General features: G+C 38.4%; 1 long non-coding RNA gene across 1 annotated transcript in view; it reads right to left on the bottom strand.

The window, feature by feature from the left end:
* Nucleotides 1–19,305, bottom strand: part of LOC101687743 — a 72,635-nt gene that overhangs the window by 23,907 nt on the left and 29,423 nt on the right. The window contains exon 4 of the long non-coding RNA XR_198670.3: nt 1,635–1,746. This is a non-coding gene — a long non-coding RNA (uncharacterized LOC101687743). The remainder of the gene's footprint in view (nt 1–1,634; nt 1,747–19,305) is intronic.

Here is a 19,305-nt window from a genome sequence, read left to right on the forward strand (position 1 = left end):
CCTGTGGGTGACAGTGCTGGTGCTCTACCCCAGCTCATCTCAGTCTCTATGTCACCTGAACTGTGTAATTACTGAAGACGTAACAGTAAGGCTTCATTAGAACTGGTCACCAGATCTCCCCCTTTTAATTAAAAATACCCCATTTCAAAGCTATAAAATCAAAGAATAAACATGACAGATTGGAAAATTATCCTTGTAAATATTAAGATCCAGCATTCATTTTAACTTTAAAAAAAAAAAAATACAAGACGTGTGCTTGGTTAAAGAAAAAAAAAATGTTTCAAATGGATTTTTCCCCTGAAAAGAGGGAAGGTTTTTTAGGAATAAAAGAAATAAACATTTGGGTGGAGTATTGAGGTCTGAAAGTTGAAATAGTAATTTTAAGATGGAATTACCCTTGGAAAAGTGAATTGTTATGTTGGCATAGTGGTTTAAACAGAAGAGAAAAATTGCTGGAGATTTGAGGAAGCTCTGGATTTTTAAATGGGGTGGTAAATTAAGGAAAGTGGGTCAGTGAATCACACTTGTTTTACTTTTATTTTTCTGAAAATTTCCAGGCAAATGCAGGCCTCCAAAAGTTAAGGTTATTATGATTCCTCAACTGAATGATGCATGGGTTTTGTTTTGTTTTTGTTTTTGTTTTTAGTTATACTGATTTTTTTGAACTTTCATTCTTTAATACTTCTTCAAGTTTTCTTGTGGCCATTTTTCTTTTGGAACTGCAAATCTCCCCGAATGTGTGCCCTCTCTTGAGCATGTTTGTAAGTGGTGAAAGCATTCCTTAACTAGAAAAGGTAGCACATAAAGGATTTCTTAATTAAGTACAGTTTTCTGTGTAATTTTCCTTTTATATCAAAGTGGAATAGGATTATTCGAAACTCTACCTCCAAAGGTAGAGAGTTAAGAAACCAGGAAAGTATTTATATAATATTTATCTTTATATTATTGTTGTTTTAATAGTATTTTCAAACTCGAGTTAGTCTATTCATTTGTATTCCCTGAGCAATGTAATTCCTGAATTTAAAAAAAAAAAAAATGACCTGGGGTGCCTGGGTGGCTCAGTTGGTTAAGCATCTGGCTTTGGCTCAGGTCATGATCCTGGGGTCCTACGATCAAGCCCCAAGCCCCAAGCCCCAAGAGTTCCCTCTTCCCCTTCCTCCTCCTGCCCTGGTCATGCTCTTTCTCTCTCTTGAGTAAATAAATAAAATTTTTTTTAAAATGACTTGTTAGCTAGGCCTGTTCCCCACATAGATCACTCAGTTCACACTATTTATCAGGGCTGGGTAGGGCTTGAAAATTCCAGGTATATCAATAAGTCTGGTTTGTTGTTTCTGCCATTCTTTAAGTGTCTCCTTCTTCATATATTGATCATTTATTCATTCAACAAGTAGATAGTAGATGTGCTGTGGAAATATATGAACATTCTCTTGTAGTTTCTCAGTGAAATTAGATGTACTGTTATCAGCTGAAAATGAGAGGGTACTTCCATAGATTTACAAAGAGAGATCTGAAGCAGGCATCTAGACAGTAGAAAAATGAATAGTCTAAAGAAATATAGTAGCAGGAAGAGCCCATTGAGGTTAGTGACAAACACAGAGACCTTCTCCATTCCCTTTCCAATCTCTACACCTCACCTTCAAATGATCAGGGTCCTTGCATTTGTTCCAAGTGCCCCAGAGTTCTTCTCATGGAGGCCTCCATTCCTCTTTCCAAAGGAATTGTGTAATTCCTTTGTTCCAGGTTCTCCTACAGAGCAAATTAACTGGTCAATAAGATAGTCCTCAGATATGAGTAGATCTTACTATACCTGGTACCGATTACCTTTTCCAGAGTAACTAATACATGGTTTATATGACGGAAAAGAAAAACGTTTAACTCAATGTTTGGAAGATTTGGGAATTATATAAGATGCTGAGTGGGAGATACCGTCCTTCGAAATGGGCTTTAATATGCATTGTGGAAAGTCATGCTTACCTGTAGACCTTGGGAAGATACTAAAGCAGCATCTGGCAGAAGGGCTTCAGCTCCAGGAAAATAGTCATATTTTCCCTTATTCTTCCTATTAAGTATAGTTAAAAACCCAGACAATATATAAAAAATAAATATAAGACTCCTTGAGAAGAAGGCAGACAGAATAAACCATGGCTCCACCTTACTCATGCCAGCAAAGGCTAAGTTGGGAGCTCAGACTTTCATCCCTGCTGGGTAGTAAGAAACCCCTTTCTTCCAAAGTAGTATCAGTAAAGACCACATGGCCTAGAATTCGACATCCGCTTGAAAATAAGGAGAATTCCGACCACTCTTCATTTACTCAATGAGAGGGCTCAGAGCCAAAACGGGAGAATGTTATGACTTTCATCCAGAAGTCATGACTCTCTTCCCACAACCCACTCTGTGTCAGTGGAGACCACTAAAGCAGTAAAGAGACACCCCAACCCTTCTCAGTCAGGAAGGTATCAGTGGAGGTCAGCCGGCAGTAATAAGGAATACTGTTCACCTTGAGTGTCAAAGAAAGGTGAGTGGGGAGCCTGGATTTCTATAGGAACCTGGCTATAATGAGGTGACATTCCTATCCGCCTGCTGGAGCAGTGCCAGAGGAAGTCAGCTAAAAGAGAATATTTATCTAGTAAATAAATAAGAAATACTTAATTATTTAAATAAAATGCAGACTCTCAGAATATGGTAACTAAAATGCCAAAGATTCAATGAAAATCACTTATGTTAAGAATCAGATACATCCAACTGAATGAAAAGACAACTAATGGATGTCAACACAGAGCTGAGAGATTTTAGGATTATTTGGCAAGAATTAAAAGCCATCATCAAAAAATGTTTTAATGAGTGATTACAAACACACATGAAATAATGAAAAAATAAAGACAGTGAAGAAACAAAGATTTTTCAAAAAGAATGGAAAATGAAGAACCAGAGGAAAACTTCAAAATGAAAACAATATAATAACAAATCGAAAACTCAAATATGGACTCAACAACAAAATGGAAAAAACAGAAGAATGATTAGCTGGAAGATAATGCAATACAAATGACCCAGTGTGAACAAAGAGAAAGTAAACTGAAATTCTAAAATGAAAAGGATCTAAGGGACCTGGAGGGCTATAAAAAAAAAAAAAATCTAATACTCATGTCATCAGAGTTCCAGAAGAAAAAAGAATGACTGTGGATTTTGTAAATTTGACAAAAGCTATATATCTATAGATTTAAAAAGACAGACAAACTCCACGTGGGATAAGCCTGAGGAAATTCATACCAAAACACATGGTAATGCAACTTTAGAAAACTAAACACAAAGGAAAAAATCTTGAAAGTATCAAGAGAGAAATGGCACCTTCTCTACGTAGGAAAAAATACTCAAATGACAGGATTTACCATGAGAAACCATAGAGGTCAGAAGGAACTTGAAAAGCTAAAACAATTAAAAAAAAAAGAATATTATAGAAGAAATTATTCTACCTCATTCCCAGACTTATTATATAGCTACTACAGTAATCAAGACTTATGATACTGGCAAAGGATAGACAAATAGACCAATGGGCCACATGGATAACCAAGAAATAGAGCTACACAAATATACCCAACCAATCTTCCAGGCTTATTTACTTTTTAAATTAGTAAACTATTTCCTAGAGCAGTTTTAGCTTTACAGAAAAAATGAGTGGAAATTACAGAGTTCCCAATACCACCATCTCTACATACGCCTAACCTCCCCCAATATCAATAACCTTGAGAATGCCCTCAGTGTGCTAGAAAAGAATGTGTATTCTGTTGCCATTGGATGGGATGTATATGCCAATTCATTACATTTGGTCTAAAGTATGGTTCAAATCCAAAATTGCCTTGTTGATTATCTATCCAGTGTTGAAAGTGGGGTACTGATACCCCTTACTATTATGGCATTGTCTATCTCTCCCTTCAGATTGGTTAGTGTTTGCTTATATATTTAGATTCTCCAAGTTGAGTGCATATATATTTATGATTATTATAACTTCTTGATGAATTGACGCACTTATATAATGGGTATCTTTGTCTTCTTTTAACATTTTTGGCTTCAAATCATTTTGTTTGACATAAACATGGCTACCTCTGTTATCTTTTGGTTTCCATTTGCATGGAATATTTTTTATCATCTCTTCACTTGAAGCCTATGTGTATTTTGAAAGCTAAAGTGAGTCTCTTTTAGGCAGCATATAGTTGGGTCTTGTTTTTTGTTGTTGTTGTTGTTGTTTTAAATCCATTCAGCTACTTCATGCCTTTTGATTGGAAAATCCAATCCATGAACACTTAGCATTATTACTGATAGGTAAGATTTACTAATGCCATCTTACTGTTTTCTGTTTTGTAGTTACATTTTTCTTTTCTTCCTTTCTTGCTGCCTTCCTTTGTTGTTGTTGTTGTTGTTGTTTGTTTTGTTTTGTTTTTGTTTTTTAAGTAGACTCCATTCCCAGCATGGAGTCCAATGCAGGGCTTGAACTCAGGACCTTAAGATCAATACCTGAGCTGAGATCAAGAGATCAGATGCCTAACCCAGGTGCCCAATTGCTGCCTTCTTTTGTAAACTGATTATTTTCCATAGCGATGTGCTTTAATTTCCTTCTATTTATCTTTTCTTGTAGATATTTGCTTTGTGAAAAATTGTGTAGATTTTTTAATTTGTGCTTTGACTTGTAAGGCTTACATAAAATATCATTTCTATATGAAATTATATATATATATATATATATGAATAAAGTAACAATCTTTTTTATGCTGGTAACAATTTAACTTCAATGATGTATAAAAACTTTGTTCTTTTATTCCCTCTTCTGTTTTTGATGTCAACATTTGCATTTTTATATTGTGTATTCATTAACAAACAGTTAAAGCTATAGGTATTTTTTAATACTTTTGTCCTTTAAACTTTACACTAGAATCAAGTAGTTATATCACCATATTGTAGTATTAATGAATTCAGCAATTATTCTCATTTTTTTGTTCCATGGTAATGTTAAAACTTCCTAAGTGGACTCCGGAGGTTTCCCAGAACTGTTTTTGCTCATGCAGAGAATGCTCTATTGAATGATTGATCTTTGTGGGAGGAAAAGGAAGCTGGGTTCTCCTACCTTCCATTTCCCCTACAATCTGGAATTTCCTCTTATATCTTTAAGCTCAGATTCTTTTCTCAACCACGCCCAGTCTGCTAATGAGGCTATCAAAGGTGTTTTTCATTTCTGTTACAGTGCTTTTTTATCTACAGCATTTCCTTTTTATTCCTTCTTAGATTTCCCATCTCTGCTTATGTGATCCATCTGTTCTTACATGTTGTCTATGTTTTCCATTAAATTCCTTAGCATACTAATTATAGTTTTTAAATTTCCTAGTCTGACAATTCCAACATTTCTATCATTTCTGGTTCTGATCCTTGTTCAGTCTTTTTATGCTATGTTTTTTGACATTTAGTGTACACTTGCAATTTTTTATCGAAAGGTGGATATGATGTGTTGGACGGAAATGCAGTGAATAAGTCCTAAGCAATGTAGGGGTGAGACATTGGGAGAAGTGTTCTATAATCCTATGATTTGGTATCAGTCTCCTGGTGAGCCTGTGCCCCTGGACTGTGAATCTCACTGGTGCTTTCCATTTTTTTCACTCCTTACATGACATAGGTACAGGATGGCTAAGGGGAGTGGATTCACTATCTCTTTCCCCTCAGATAGAAAGCCAGAAAGAGGTAGGGTGGGATTTTCCCCTGGTCGGGAAGATTCAGATAAAACCTTAGTACTATCTGGTAAAATAGTTTCTCCTGAGGTCAGGTTTGTTGAAGAGAAGGGAATGCTTGGGTATATTTCAAAGTGGTTCCTTTCCTCCTTCCCCTTCTGGAAGCTTCAGAGGATTTTTCGCCAATTTTTCGCCTAGAGCCCTTGGAGGTAAGCCTCACAAATGTGTTCGTACCTTACTCCCTGGCCCCCATTACTGGATCTCCCTGGAGTGGTTAACTCTCAGAGTTGTCCACACTGAGCTTCCAGCAATTTGTGGATTATAGTTTAGGTGTTCCTACCCTGGCATTGGTTCCTGCAGAAGTTTCTGCTCAGGAGTTTCTATTCTGGAAAGTTGTGACTCTCTGCACCCATCCACCCTGCATCCAATTTGGGGGTCAGCAGTTTGCCTTGCAACCTCACATATAAGATGGATCTAAGAAGAGTTGTAGATTTTGAGTTTGTTCAGCTTTGTTAGTATGGAACAGTAACTTCCAAGCTCTTTAAAATGCTGCACCAGAAACTGGAAGTCCCAACTGACTTTTTCAAAGGTACAAAACAATTCAGTGGATGCAAGAGAACATTTCAACAAATGGTTCTGGGGCAATTAGACAATCATATTAAAAAAATGAGCCTTGGGGAAGAGTCAAGATGGCGGAGAAGTAGCAGGCTGAGACTACTTCAGCTAGCAGGAGATCAGCTAGATAGCTTATCTAAAGATTGCAAACACCTGCAAATCCATCAGCAGATCGAAGAGAAGAACAGCAATTCTAGAAACAGAAAAACAACCACTTTCTGAAAGGTAGGACTGGCGGAGAAGTGAATCCAAAGCGACGGGAAGATAGACCCCGGGGGGAGGGGCCGGCTCCCGGCAAGCAGCGGAGCAACGGAGCACAAAATCAGGACTTTTAAAAGTCTGTTCCGCTGAGGGACATCGCTCCAGAGGCTAAACCGGGGCAAAGCCCACGCGGGGTCAGCATGGCCTCAGGTCCCGCAGGGTCACAGAAGGATCGGGGGTGTCTGAGTGTCGCAGAGCTTGCGGGTATTGGAATTGGGAAGCCAGCTACAGAGACAGAGCCAACAGTGAGCATGCAGCTCGGGGTTACCTTGAACCGGTCGCAGGCTCGGTCAGCTCGGAGCGTGGCCAGAGGTCATGCAGATGGGAGTTACTGGGCGCTGTTCTCTGAGGGCGCACTGAAGAGTGGGGTCCTGGGCTCGTGGCTCCTCCGGGCCGGAGACCAGGAGGCCGCCATTTGTATTCCCGTCCTCCAGAACTCCACAGAAAGCGCTCAGAGAACAAAAGCTCCTGAAAGCAAAGCTGAGATTACTCAGCCCAGAGCCTGGTAAGGGCAGGGCATTCCGCCTGGGGCAAAGACACTTGAGAATCACTACACCCCTCATGATTCGGGATATCTTCTGATTTGGTTAAAGCATATTTTCCTGGAGTTGTTGCCACTCTTTTATATTTTACTTGCTCCTTCATATACTCTTACCTGGACAAAATGACAAGGCAGAAAAATTCACCACAAAAAAAAGAACAAGAGGCAGTACAGAAGGCTAAGGGACCTAATCAATACAGACAGATCTAGAGTTCAGAATGACAATTCTCAAGGTTCTAGCTGGGTTCCAAAAAGGCATGGAAGATATTAGAGAAACCCTCTTGGGAGATATAAAAGCCCCTTCTGGAGAAATAAAAGAACTCAAATTTAACCAAGTTGAAATCAAAAAAGCTATTAATGAGGTGCAATCAAAAATAGAGGCTCTCACTGCTAGGATAAATGAGGCAGAAGAAAGAATTAGCGATATAGAAGACCAAATGACAGAGAATAAAGAAGCTGTGAAAAAGAGGGACAAACAGCTATTGGACCGTGAGGGGAGAATTCGAGAGATAAGTGACACCATAAGACAAAACAACATTAGAATAATTGGGATTCCAGAAGAAGAAGAAAGAGAGAGGGGAGCAGAGGTATACTAGAGAGAATTATTGGGGAGAATTTCCCCAATATGGCAAAGGGAACAAGCATCAAAATTCAGGAGGTTCAGAGAATGCCCCTCAAAATCAATAAGAATAGGCCCACACCCCGTCACCTAATAGTAAAATTTACAAGTCTTAGTGACAAAGAGAAAACCCTGAAAGCAGCCCGGGAAAAGAAGTCTGTAACATACAATGGTAAAAATATTAGATTGGCAGCAGACTTATCCACAGAGACCTGGCTGGCCAGAAAGAGCTAGCATGATATATTCAGAGCACTAAACTAGAAAAACATGCAGCCAAGAATACTATATCCAGCTAGGCTATCATTGAAAATAGAAGGAGAGATTAAAAGCTTCCAGGACAAACAAAAACTGAAAGAATTTGCAAACACCAAACCAGCTCTACAGGAAATATTGAAAGGGGTCTTCTAAGCAAAGAGAGAGCCTACAAGTGGTAGATCAGAAAGGAACAGAGACAATATACAGTAACAGTCACCTTACAGACAATACAATGGCACTAAATTCATATCTCTCAATAGTTACCCTGAATGTTAATGGGCTAAATGCCCCTGTCAAAAGACACAGGGTATCAGAATGGATAAAAAAACAAAACCCATCTATATGTTGCCTCAAGAAACTCATTTTAAGCCCAAAAACACCTCCAGACTTAATGTGAGGGGGTGGAAGAATCTACCATGCTAATGGACATCAGAAGAAAGCAGGGGTGGCAATCCTTATATCAGATCAATTAGATTTTAAAGCAAAGACTCTTATAAGAGATGAGGAAGGACACTATATCATGCTCAAAGGATCTGTCCAACAGAAGATCTAACAATTTTAAATATCTATGCCCCTAATGTGGGACAGGCAACTATATAAACCATTAATAACAAAATCAAAGAAACACATCAACAATAATACAATAATAGTAGGGGACTTTAACACTCCCTTCACTGAAATCCAAGGAAAAGATCAACAAGGAAATAAAGGCCTTATATGACAACTGGACCAGATGGACATCACAGATACATTCAGAACATTTCATCCCAAAGCAACAGAAAACACTTTCTTCTCTAGTGCACATAGAACATTCTCCAGAATAGATCACATCCTCAGTCCTAAGTCAGGTCTCAACCAGTATCAAAAAATTAGGATCATTCCCTGCATATTTTCAGACCACAAGGCTTTGAAGCTAGAACTCAATCACAAGAGGAAATTTGAAAAACCCAAATACGTGGAGACTAAACAGCATCCTTCTAAAGAATGAATGGGTCAATTTGACCAGGAAATTAAAGAAGAATTGAAAAAATTCATGGGAACAAATAAAAACGAAAACGTAACAGTTCAAAAACTGAGGGACACAACAAGGCAGTCCTGAGAGGAATGTATATACTGGTACAAGCCTTTCTCAAGAAACAAGAAAGGTCTCAAGTACACAACCTAACCCTACACTTAAAGGAGCTGGAGAAAGAACAAGAAAGAAACCCTAAGCCCAGCAGGAGAAGAGAAATCATAAATATCAGAGCAGAAATCAATGAAATAGAAACCAATAAAACAATAGAACAAATCAACGAAACTAGGAGCTGGTTCTTTGAAAAAATTAATAAAATTGATAAACCCCTAGCCAGACTGATCAAAAAGAAAAGAGAAAGGACCCAAATTAATAAAATCATGAATGAAAGAGGAGAGATCACAACTAACACCAAAGAAATACAAATTATTATAAGAACATACTATGAGCAACTCTACGCCAACAAATTTGAAAATCTGGAGAAATGGATGCATTCCTAGAAACATATAAAATACCACAACTGAACCAGAAAGAAATAGAAAGCCTGAACAGACCCATAACCAGTAAGGAGATTGAAACAGTCATTAAAAATCTCCAAACAAAACAAAGCCCAGGGCCAGATGGCTTCCTGGGGGAATTCTACCAAACATTTAAAGAAGAACTAATTCCTATTCTCCTGAAACTGTTCCAAAAAATAGAAATGGAAGGAAAACATCCGAACTCTTTTATGAGGCCAGCATCACCTTGATCCCAAAACCAGACAAGGATCCCATCAAAAAAGAGAGCTATAGACCAATATCCTTGATGAACACAGATGCGAAAATTCTCACCAAAATACTAGCCAATAGGATTCAACAGTACATTAAAAGGATTATTCACCACGAGCAAGTGGGATTTATTCCAGGGCTGCAAGGTTGGTTCAACATCCGCAAATCAGTCAATGTGATACAACACATCAATAAAAGAAAGAACAACAAGCATATGATCCTCTCAATAGATGCTGAAAAAGCATTTGACAAAGTACAGCATCCCTTCCTGATCAAAACTCTTCAAAGTGTAGGGATAGAGGGCACATACCTCAAAATTAACAAAGCCATTTATGGAAAACCCACTGCAAATAACATTCTCAATGGAGAAAAACTGAAAGCTTTTCCGCTAAGGTCAGGAACATGGCAGGGATGTCTATTATCACCACTGCTCTTCAACATAGTACGAGAAGTCCTAGACTCAGCAATCAGACAACGAAAGGAAATTAAAGATCCAAATCGGCAAAGAAGAAGTCAAGCTATTACTCTTTGCAGGTGATATGATACTATATGTGGAAAACCAAAAAGACTCCACTCCAAAACTGCTATAACTTATACAGGAATTCAGTAAAGTGTCAGGATATAAAATCAATGCACAGAATTCAGTTACATTTCTCTACACCAACAAAAAGACAGAAGAAAGAGAAATTAAGGAGTCAATCCCATTTATAATTGCTCCCCAAACCATAAGATACCTAGGAATAAACCTAACCAAAGAGGCTAAGAATCTATCCTCAAAAAACTATAAAGTACTCATGAAAGTAATTGAGGAAGACACAACGAAATGGGAAAATGTTCCATGCACCTGGATTGGAATAAATATTGTGAAAATGTCTATGCTACCTAAAGCAATCTACACATTTAATGCAATTCCTATCAAAGTACCATCCATCTTTTTCAAAGAAATGGAACAAATAATTCTAAAATTTATATGGAACCAGAAAAGACCTCGAATAGCCAAAGGGATATTGAAAAAGAAAGCCAACGTTGGTGGCATCACCATTCCGGACTTCAAGCTCTATTACAAAGCTGTCATCCTCAAGACAGCATGGTACTGGCACAAAAACAGACCCATAGATCAATGGAACAGAATAGAGAGCCCAGAAATAGACCCTCAACTCTACGGTCAACTAATCTTCGACAAAGCAGGAAAGAATGTCCAATGGAAAAAAGACAGCCTCTTCAATAAATGGTGTTGGGAAAATTGGACAGCCACACGCAGAAAAATGAAATTGGACCATTTCCTTATACCACACATGAAAATAGACTCAAAATGGATGAAGGACCTCAATGTGCGAAAGGAATCCATCAAAATCCTTGAGGAGAACACAGGCAGCAACCTCTTCGACCTCAGCCGCAGCAACATCTTCCTAGGAACATCGCCAAAAGCAAGGGAAGCAAGGGCAAAAATGAACTATTGGGATTTCATCAAGATCAAAAGCTTTTGCACAGCAAAGGAAACAGTTAACAAAACCAAAAGACAACTGACAGAATGGGAGAAGATATTTGCAAATAACATATCAGATAAAGGACGAGTGTCCAAAATCTATAAAGAACTTAGCAACCTCAACACCCAAAGAACAAATAATCCAATCAAGAAATGGGTAGAAGACATGAACAGACATTTCTGCAAAGAAGACATCCAGATGGCCAACAGAGACATGAAAAAGTGCTCCATATCACTCGGCATCAGGGAAATACAAATCAAAACCACAATGAGATATCACCTCATACCAGTCAGAATGGCTAAAACCAACAAGTCAGGAAACGACAGATGTTGGCGAGGATGCCAAGAAAGGGGAACCCTCCTACACTGTGGTGGGAGTGCAAGCTGGTGCAACCACTCTGGAAAACAGCATGGAGGTTCCTCAAAATGTTGAAAATAGTACTGCCCTATCACCCAGCAACTGCACTACTGGGTATTTACCCTAAAGATACAAACGTAGTGATCCAAAGGGGCATGTGCACCCGAATGTTTATAGCAGCAATAGCCACAATAGCCAAACTATGGAAAGAACCTAGATGTCCATCAACAGATGAATGGATAAAGAAGAAGTGGTATATATACACAATGGAATACTATGCAGCCATCAAAAGAAATGAAATCTTGCCATTTGCAACAACATGGATGAATCTAGAGCGTATCATGCTTAGCGAAATAAGTCAAGTGGAGAAAGACAACTATCATATGATCTCCCTGATATGAGGAAGTGGTGATGCAACATGGGGGCTTAAGTGGGTAGGAGAAGAATAAATGAAACAAGATGGGATTGGGAGGGAGACAAACCATAAGTGACTCTTAATCTCATAAAACAAACTGAGGGTTGTTGGGGGGAGGGGTGTTAGGAGAGGGGGGGTGGGGTTATGGACACTGGATATAGTATGTGCTTTGGTGAGTGCTGTGAAGTGTATAAACCTGCTGATTCACAGACCTGTAGCCCTGGAGATAAAAATATATTATATGTTTATAAAAAATAAAAATTTAAAAATTAAAAATAATGAGCCTTACTACACAGCTATATAAAAACAGTACGGTAGTGGCACAAAAGTACATACATAGATCAATGGAACAGAATACAGTCCAGAAATAAATTGACACTCGTATGGTTAGTTAATCTTTGACAAAGCAGGTAAGAATATGCAATGGGAAAAAGACCATCTCTTCAATAAATGGTGCCTGAAAAACTGGGCAGCTATATGCAGAAGAATGAAACTAGACTACTTTTTTACACCATACACAAAAAGAAACTCAAATGGATTAAGGACCAAAATGTGAGACCTAAAACTGTAACAAAAAAAGAGAGAGAGAGAGAAAGAGAGAGAGAGAGAGCAAGCACAGACAGTAATTTTTCTGACAATTGCTACAGCAATGTTTTTCTAGATACGTCTCCCTGAAGCAAGGGAAACAAAAGCAAAACTAAACTATTAGGACTATATTAAAGTAAAGAGTTTTACATATCAAAGGAAACAATTAACAAAACTAAAAGAGAACCTACTGAATGGATGAGAGATATTTTTTTTTTTAAAGATTTTATTTATTTATTTGACAGAGAGAGTTCACAAGTAGGCAGAGAGGCAGGCAGATAGAGAGAGAGAGAGAGAGAGAGAGAGAGGAGGAAACAGGCTCCCTGCTGTGCAGAGAGCCCGACGCGGGACTCGATCCCAGGACCCTGAGATCATGACCTGAGCCGAAGGCAGCGGCTCAACCCACTGAGCCACCCAGCCGCCTGAGAGAGATATTTTCAAATGACATACCAGTAAAAGATTAGTATCCAAAATATATAAAAAACTTATGTAACTCAATACCAAGAAACAAATAATCCAATTAAAAATGGGCAGAAGACATCAACAGGCATTTCTCCAAAGAAGACATACAGATGGTAAACAGACACATGAAAAGATGCTCCACATCACTCATCATCAGGGAAATGCAAATCAAAACCACAATGAGATATCACCTCATACCCATCAGAATGGCTAAAATCAACAACACAAGAAACACCAGGTGTTGGCAAGGCTTCTGAGAAAAAGGAACCCCTGTGCACTGCTGGTGGGAATGCAAACTGGTGCAGCCATTGTGGAAGACAGTATGGACGTTCCTCAAAAAAATTAAAGCAGAACTACCATATGATTCAGTAATTGCACAATTGGGTATTTATCTACCCAAAGAAAATGAAAACACGAACTCGAAAAGATATATGCCGCTCTACATTTTCTGCAGCATTATTTATAATAGTCAAATTATGTAAGTAGACCAAGTATCCACTGACTGGATAATGCTCCACTGGGAATGGATAAAGAAAATGTGGTATAAAATATAAAATGAAACATTATTCAGCCATAAAAAATAATAAAATATTCCCATTTGCAACGACATGGACGAATGTAGAGGGTATTATGCTAAGTGAAATAAGACAGACAAATGCCTTACGATTTAATCCATATGGAATTTAAGAAACAAAACAAATGAACAAAGTGGAGAAAGAGAAAGACAAACCAAGAAACAGACTCTTAATTATAGAGGACAAGCTGATGGTTACCAGAGGGAGTAGGGGATGGGTGAAATAGGTGATGGAGATTAAAGAGAATGCTTATGATGAGCACCGAGTAATGTATAGAATTGTTGTACACCTGAAGCTCTTATAATACTGTACATTATCTATATTGGAATTTTTTAAAAGTCCAACTGACAAAAAAATTAAATTATGTTAAATTAAATTAATAAAATGAGGCTTAGCTTATGTCTTATACCTTATATAAAAAACAAATGAAAAATAGGTCATGGAATTACATGTAAAATCACAAAATTTTAGGGAAAAAAATAGAAAATCTTCAAGATCTGTGAATAAGTACATTGTTGTTGATTCTTTTTTTTTATTTGACAGCAAAATCACCATCCTTGTAGCAAAAATAAATTAATTAGACTTTATAAAACACAAAAACTTTTAATTTGCAAAATACCCAGCTAAAGAGATAAAAAGACAAGCTATAGACTGGGAAATAATATTTGGGAAATCACCTGAGAAAGGACCGATATCTAGAACGTTTAAAGAGAGCCTCAAAACTCAACATCAAGGGTGCCTGGGTGGCTCAGTGGTTAAAGCCTCTGCCTTCGGCTCGGGTCATGATCCCAGGGTCCTGGGATCCAGCCTCACATCGGGCTCTCTGCTCAGCAGGGAGCCTGCCTCCTCCTCCTCTCTCTCTCTGCCTGCCTCTCTGCCTACTTGTGAACTCTGTCAAATAAATAAAAATCTTAAATCAAAAAAATCCTATTAGAAATTGGGCAAAACAGATGAGGAGAATATACAGATGGCAATGAACACATGAAAAGATGTTCAACATCATTAGCCATTAGGAAAATGCAAATTATACCGCAACGAGATACTGCTATACAATTATCAGAGTAGCTAAAATAAAGAAATAGTGACAACATCAAATGCTGGAGAGAATGTGGAGAAACCAAATCACTCATACACTGCTGGTGGGAATGTATAATGGTACAGCAGCCATGAAAAACAGCTTGGCAGTTTTTTGCAAAATTAAACATGCAACTACCATATGACCCAGTCATTACCCTTCTTAGACATTTATCCCAGGAAAATGAAAACTTATGTTATGCAGAAATTTGTACAGAAATATGCACTGTAGAATTATTTGAACAGTCCCATACTGGACACAACTTCAATGTCCTTCATCAGGTAAGTGGTTAAACTGTGGTATAGCCATACCATGAGTACCAGTTAGCAAATATAAACTATTGGCATGTACCTAAATAAATCTCTAGAGAATTATGCTGAAGGAAAAAAACCAATCCCATGATTCCATATACACAGCATTCCTGAAATGACAGAACCAGAGAAAAACATTTGTGATTTCCAGGGGCTAAGGCAGGGTGGGGATGGGAAATCAGTGGGTGTGGCTGTAAAATTACAGTATGCAGGATCCTTGTGTTGATGGAAATATTTGTATCTTGACTATATCAATGTCAGTATCCTGGTTATCATACTCCACTGTAGATTAGTAAGCCATTGCTTTTGGAGAAACTGAGCACAGAGTACAGAAGATCTCATTATATTATTTCTTACAGCTGCACACAAATCTATAGTTATCTTAAAATAAAAAAAAAAAGAATCAAGGAAGGCATGCTAAAATCCAATCCACGCAAAATAATATGTAGTAGCAAAATTACCAAGATAGTTCTTATGAACTGCAAATTGATTCTGATTTCTATGTACAGGTCATGGAGAATCCACACTCCTGACAAGACTTTGTTTCCTTCCTTTGAGGACTGTACTAACTGTACTGCCCACTGAATCCCTGTGATGGGACTCGTTTCTGAACAGGCCAACAATTTTTCTGAATTCAAATTCTGACATGTCCTTTTAAGAGTGCAAGCAAGCTACTTGGGTTTGCTAGTCTTCCAGCATCTCCCTTGTAAAACAGCCAACACCACGGCCAAATCTATTGAGAGCATGCCCTTGTCAACCCTCTGAGTTTATTGATATTTACATTTATGATACAAACGAGTTTTTTGAGAGCCTCCTTTTCTGCTGCCTGGTGTTTGCTTTCATGGGAGAGAGAGAGAGACCAGACAATTGAGAGGGAAGGAGGCAGCACTTGTGTTGGATTTATTGGCACAGCTCACTGAAGAGCAAGCACACCACCAAATAGAGGATATTGATAAGGAGGCTAAATTCATTTGAAATCACTAAAACTCAGTTAGGGGCATATTGTATTAAGTGAAATGCCATTACTGAAGGGCCCAGGGAAAGACGTATGCCAAGTCATGAGAGCTTTTCAGCTCACTGGAAGGGAGCCATTGCACCCACGCAATACATTTGATGGTTTGGAAGTACAGATAATTTCCGCAGAGATCATAAAGGGACTCGAAAATGGCTCAGTCCCTAGGAGCACAGGCACGAGCTGAATTGTCCCCGAGTGAGAGCATTCAAGAGAGGATCCCTGTGCAGTAAAAACGCACACTAAGTGGGTACAAATCCCAACTTTCCATAAAGGCTTTCTTTCATTACGATCGTGGTATATTAGCGTGTTTTTAAAACTCTACACTAAGGACTGTCATTTGGTTCTGTGACTTTTTCTTTTTTTTTTTTTTTTTTTTTTTTTTTTTTTGCACAGCATCTTTTTCAAGAGAGGACGGCAACAGAACTCTGGTTTATGTAATATATTGTAACCATTTCTAGTTAGTTTCAGAAAGTTTCCCCCAGCTGAAGGAAGCTCTCTACTAGGTTGTAACAGCAGTTTGGGGTCTCTTCTCACCGCAGGGGAGGGCTTGCTGCCCACCACAGTCCACAAGTCAGAGTCAATTCAGAAGATCTGTTTTCTTCTAATCAGCCTGCTAGCACTTCCCCAAAGGTTGTTTGAGGTCTCCTCGCTTGATGTCGCTTGCACTGCCCTTGCACTGTTAATCCCGGCGAGCAAGGACATACTGTAAACATGAGTCCATTTCAGTGATGCGTATAAATCTTGTTCAGGTTATTCAGACTAAGGCAGCCCCTTATCTAACAAGCACCAGAGCAGACTTTTGAAAACACTTTTCACCTGTGACAACAGTGGCCCAGTTTTGTCCTCGCCGACAATGGAATAAATGCAGTATCTCATGTCAGCTAACTCCACGTCTTATTTATGCCAAATTGTTCTGGGTTTGGCATTTTAAGATGGGTTTTGCACTAGGATTTTGTTCCAGCGTGCACACTGAGAAGAGCGTAGCTCTGAAGAAAGATGTTTATTTCACGTCAACTTCTATAATGACCGGAGTAGAAACAAATTGTCTTTGCTGTGCTATTTCACCTTACCTATACTATAAGGTAAGCTGAAGAAATTATCCTTTGACCCTATGTTAAGTTTGTTGAAAACTATCAGCATTGTGCCAAAATACCACGAGATGACTCAGGTACTCAGCAAACAGAACTAATTGCTGGTTGGGCGAAGATCAAGGTTATTTACTTCCCATTGAGAGCTTCTGGCTAAAAGTAACCTTGGTTCTTTTTAAGACATGCAGGGCAGTACAAGGTTCTAATAGAATTAAAAACACACTAGAAGATGTTCATATCTCCAGCAACAAGGATACATTTCCTTCCTTGTGGCCACAAATGCACACCGTGGGCCTGTTGGCAGCATGATCCTATTGTTTTCTTTATACCTCCAAAGCACCAAATGAGCTTTATTCTATAGAACTCAGCTGCCTGTGGCAAAATAGATCAGAAATTGCAAATGTTTGTAACATTATCAGAGACATGACTCACAAGCCTAAGTTTTAGCATATCAAATTATAGCAAATCTGTCAATTTTGAAACACCCAAATCTACATTCATTAATTATAAAGCTTTAAGGAAGCACACACAAAGGAAGAAGATGGATCTCTTGGAAAAAAAAAATTTAAATGCCTCGAACATGGATGTTATTTATTCCTCTAATTTATGCTCTATGTAACATCTGAGTGGTCTTGTACCATTTAGATCCGATCCTATCACTCTCACACACTTAGCAAAACTCTTCAAAAGTGGCCCACCTCCATCAGGAGAAAAGCAAATTCCTCTGAATGGCAACACTGTTTATCTTTCAGGGTCTCATTTCTGTCTTGCTTGGCCACTCCTTTGCAGATCTTCCCTGTCACTTTCTGATGATCCAGCAAGACTGAATGACTTATTCCAGAAACATGCCATCTCCTCTTTGGCCTCTATGTTTCTGCATTAGCCTAGAAGGCCTTCCTAAAACTTCTCTTTATTCTTTAAAGCCACAGTCTACGTGTATTCCCCGTCTGGAAGTCCTCCCTGATGTTTCCAGCAGACTCTCCAGGAGTCACATGTCCCTACTGGACTTCGTGCACACATACATGGTGGTCATTGCCAATACAAATGCAAACAAAAACATCTGTTTCCCACCTAGATTATAAGCTTTCTATGGACAGAAGCCATGCATTTTCATCTTTGTTTCTTTAGCACCACTTACTAAAGTATCTGGTAAGGTCACAAAGAAGGTCCCACATTTTGTTGAATGTGTGAATGAATAAATGAATCAATTAATGACAGCTGCTATAAAGAGAATAAATCAGCAGTCTAAAACACAAAGCAGCAAAATAAAAATAGAGATAAAATGAGAGAAGACCAGTGCCTAATTTTCTGTTGTCATGGTCTGTTTAGGGAGGCATAGAGATGGAGTTCTCAGAGCGGCTGGCATGAAGACCTTCCTTGACACTGTGAACCACCTTCAAACATTCTCAGAAGTACAGTGGAAGAGTCTTCCTTCTCACCATCCCTCTTCTTTTGTTCAAGACCTGCCCACTCACTAAGACAAAGTAAAAGAAACTCTTACATATATCAGTCTGTGGTTCAAAGAATACCACTTTTTCTCAGGCCTTGAGGTCCTTATTTGACAGAAGCAAAATAAAAATGAGTCTAATGGCAGAGCCAAGAAAATATGCACGTCCAGATATGTGTTTTTGTTAGCCTTTAAAATAAACAAAGTACTATCTCAATACTATGGATTAATGTTTGAGTCTCTGGGATTATATCTTGGGAAGAGACCTATGTCTGATGGACCCCAAGTGCACTATAGAGCAAAATGATGAGAAGAGGTTAGTGCTTCCTAATCCTCTTTTTCATTCTCATAGACAGATTGTGATCCCAGTTTTAAAAGCATGTTTATTTGCATTTAATGGTAGTACTCTCAGACATAGTATTAAACACCTACCTCACAATGATATTGATAGATACCTAAGATACTATTTAGAAAGGGTATGATTTCTTTCTTAGAATGATATGTGTTAAAATTTTTAAATATTGAGTATGTGATTGAGCAAGACTATATTAGTAACTGGACTGCCCAGATAGGAGTGCTGGAAACCTGGATCTTCTAGTTAATTACACGTTGTGTTTTCCAAGACAGCACAGTGATTAGGAGTAAACTTAAGCACTAGACTCTTTGGGTTCAAAACTGGGCTTTCCCACTTCTCAACTTGGATAACT

This window comes from Mustela putorius, unplaced genomic scaffold (assembly GCF_011764305.1).
Source record: "Mustela putorius furo isolate JIRA1106 unplaced genomic scaffold, ASM1176430v1.1 tig00000224_pilon_pilon_pilon, whole genome shotgun sequence".
NCBI lineage: Eukaryota > Metazoa > Chordata > Mammalia > Carnivora > Mustelidae > Mustela > Mustela putorius.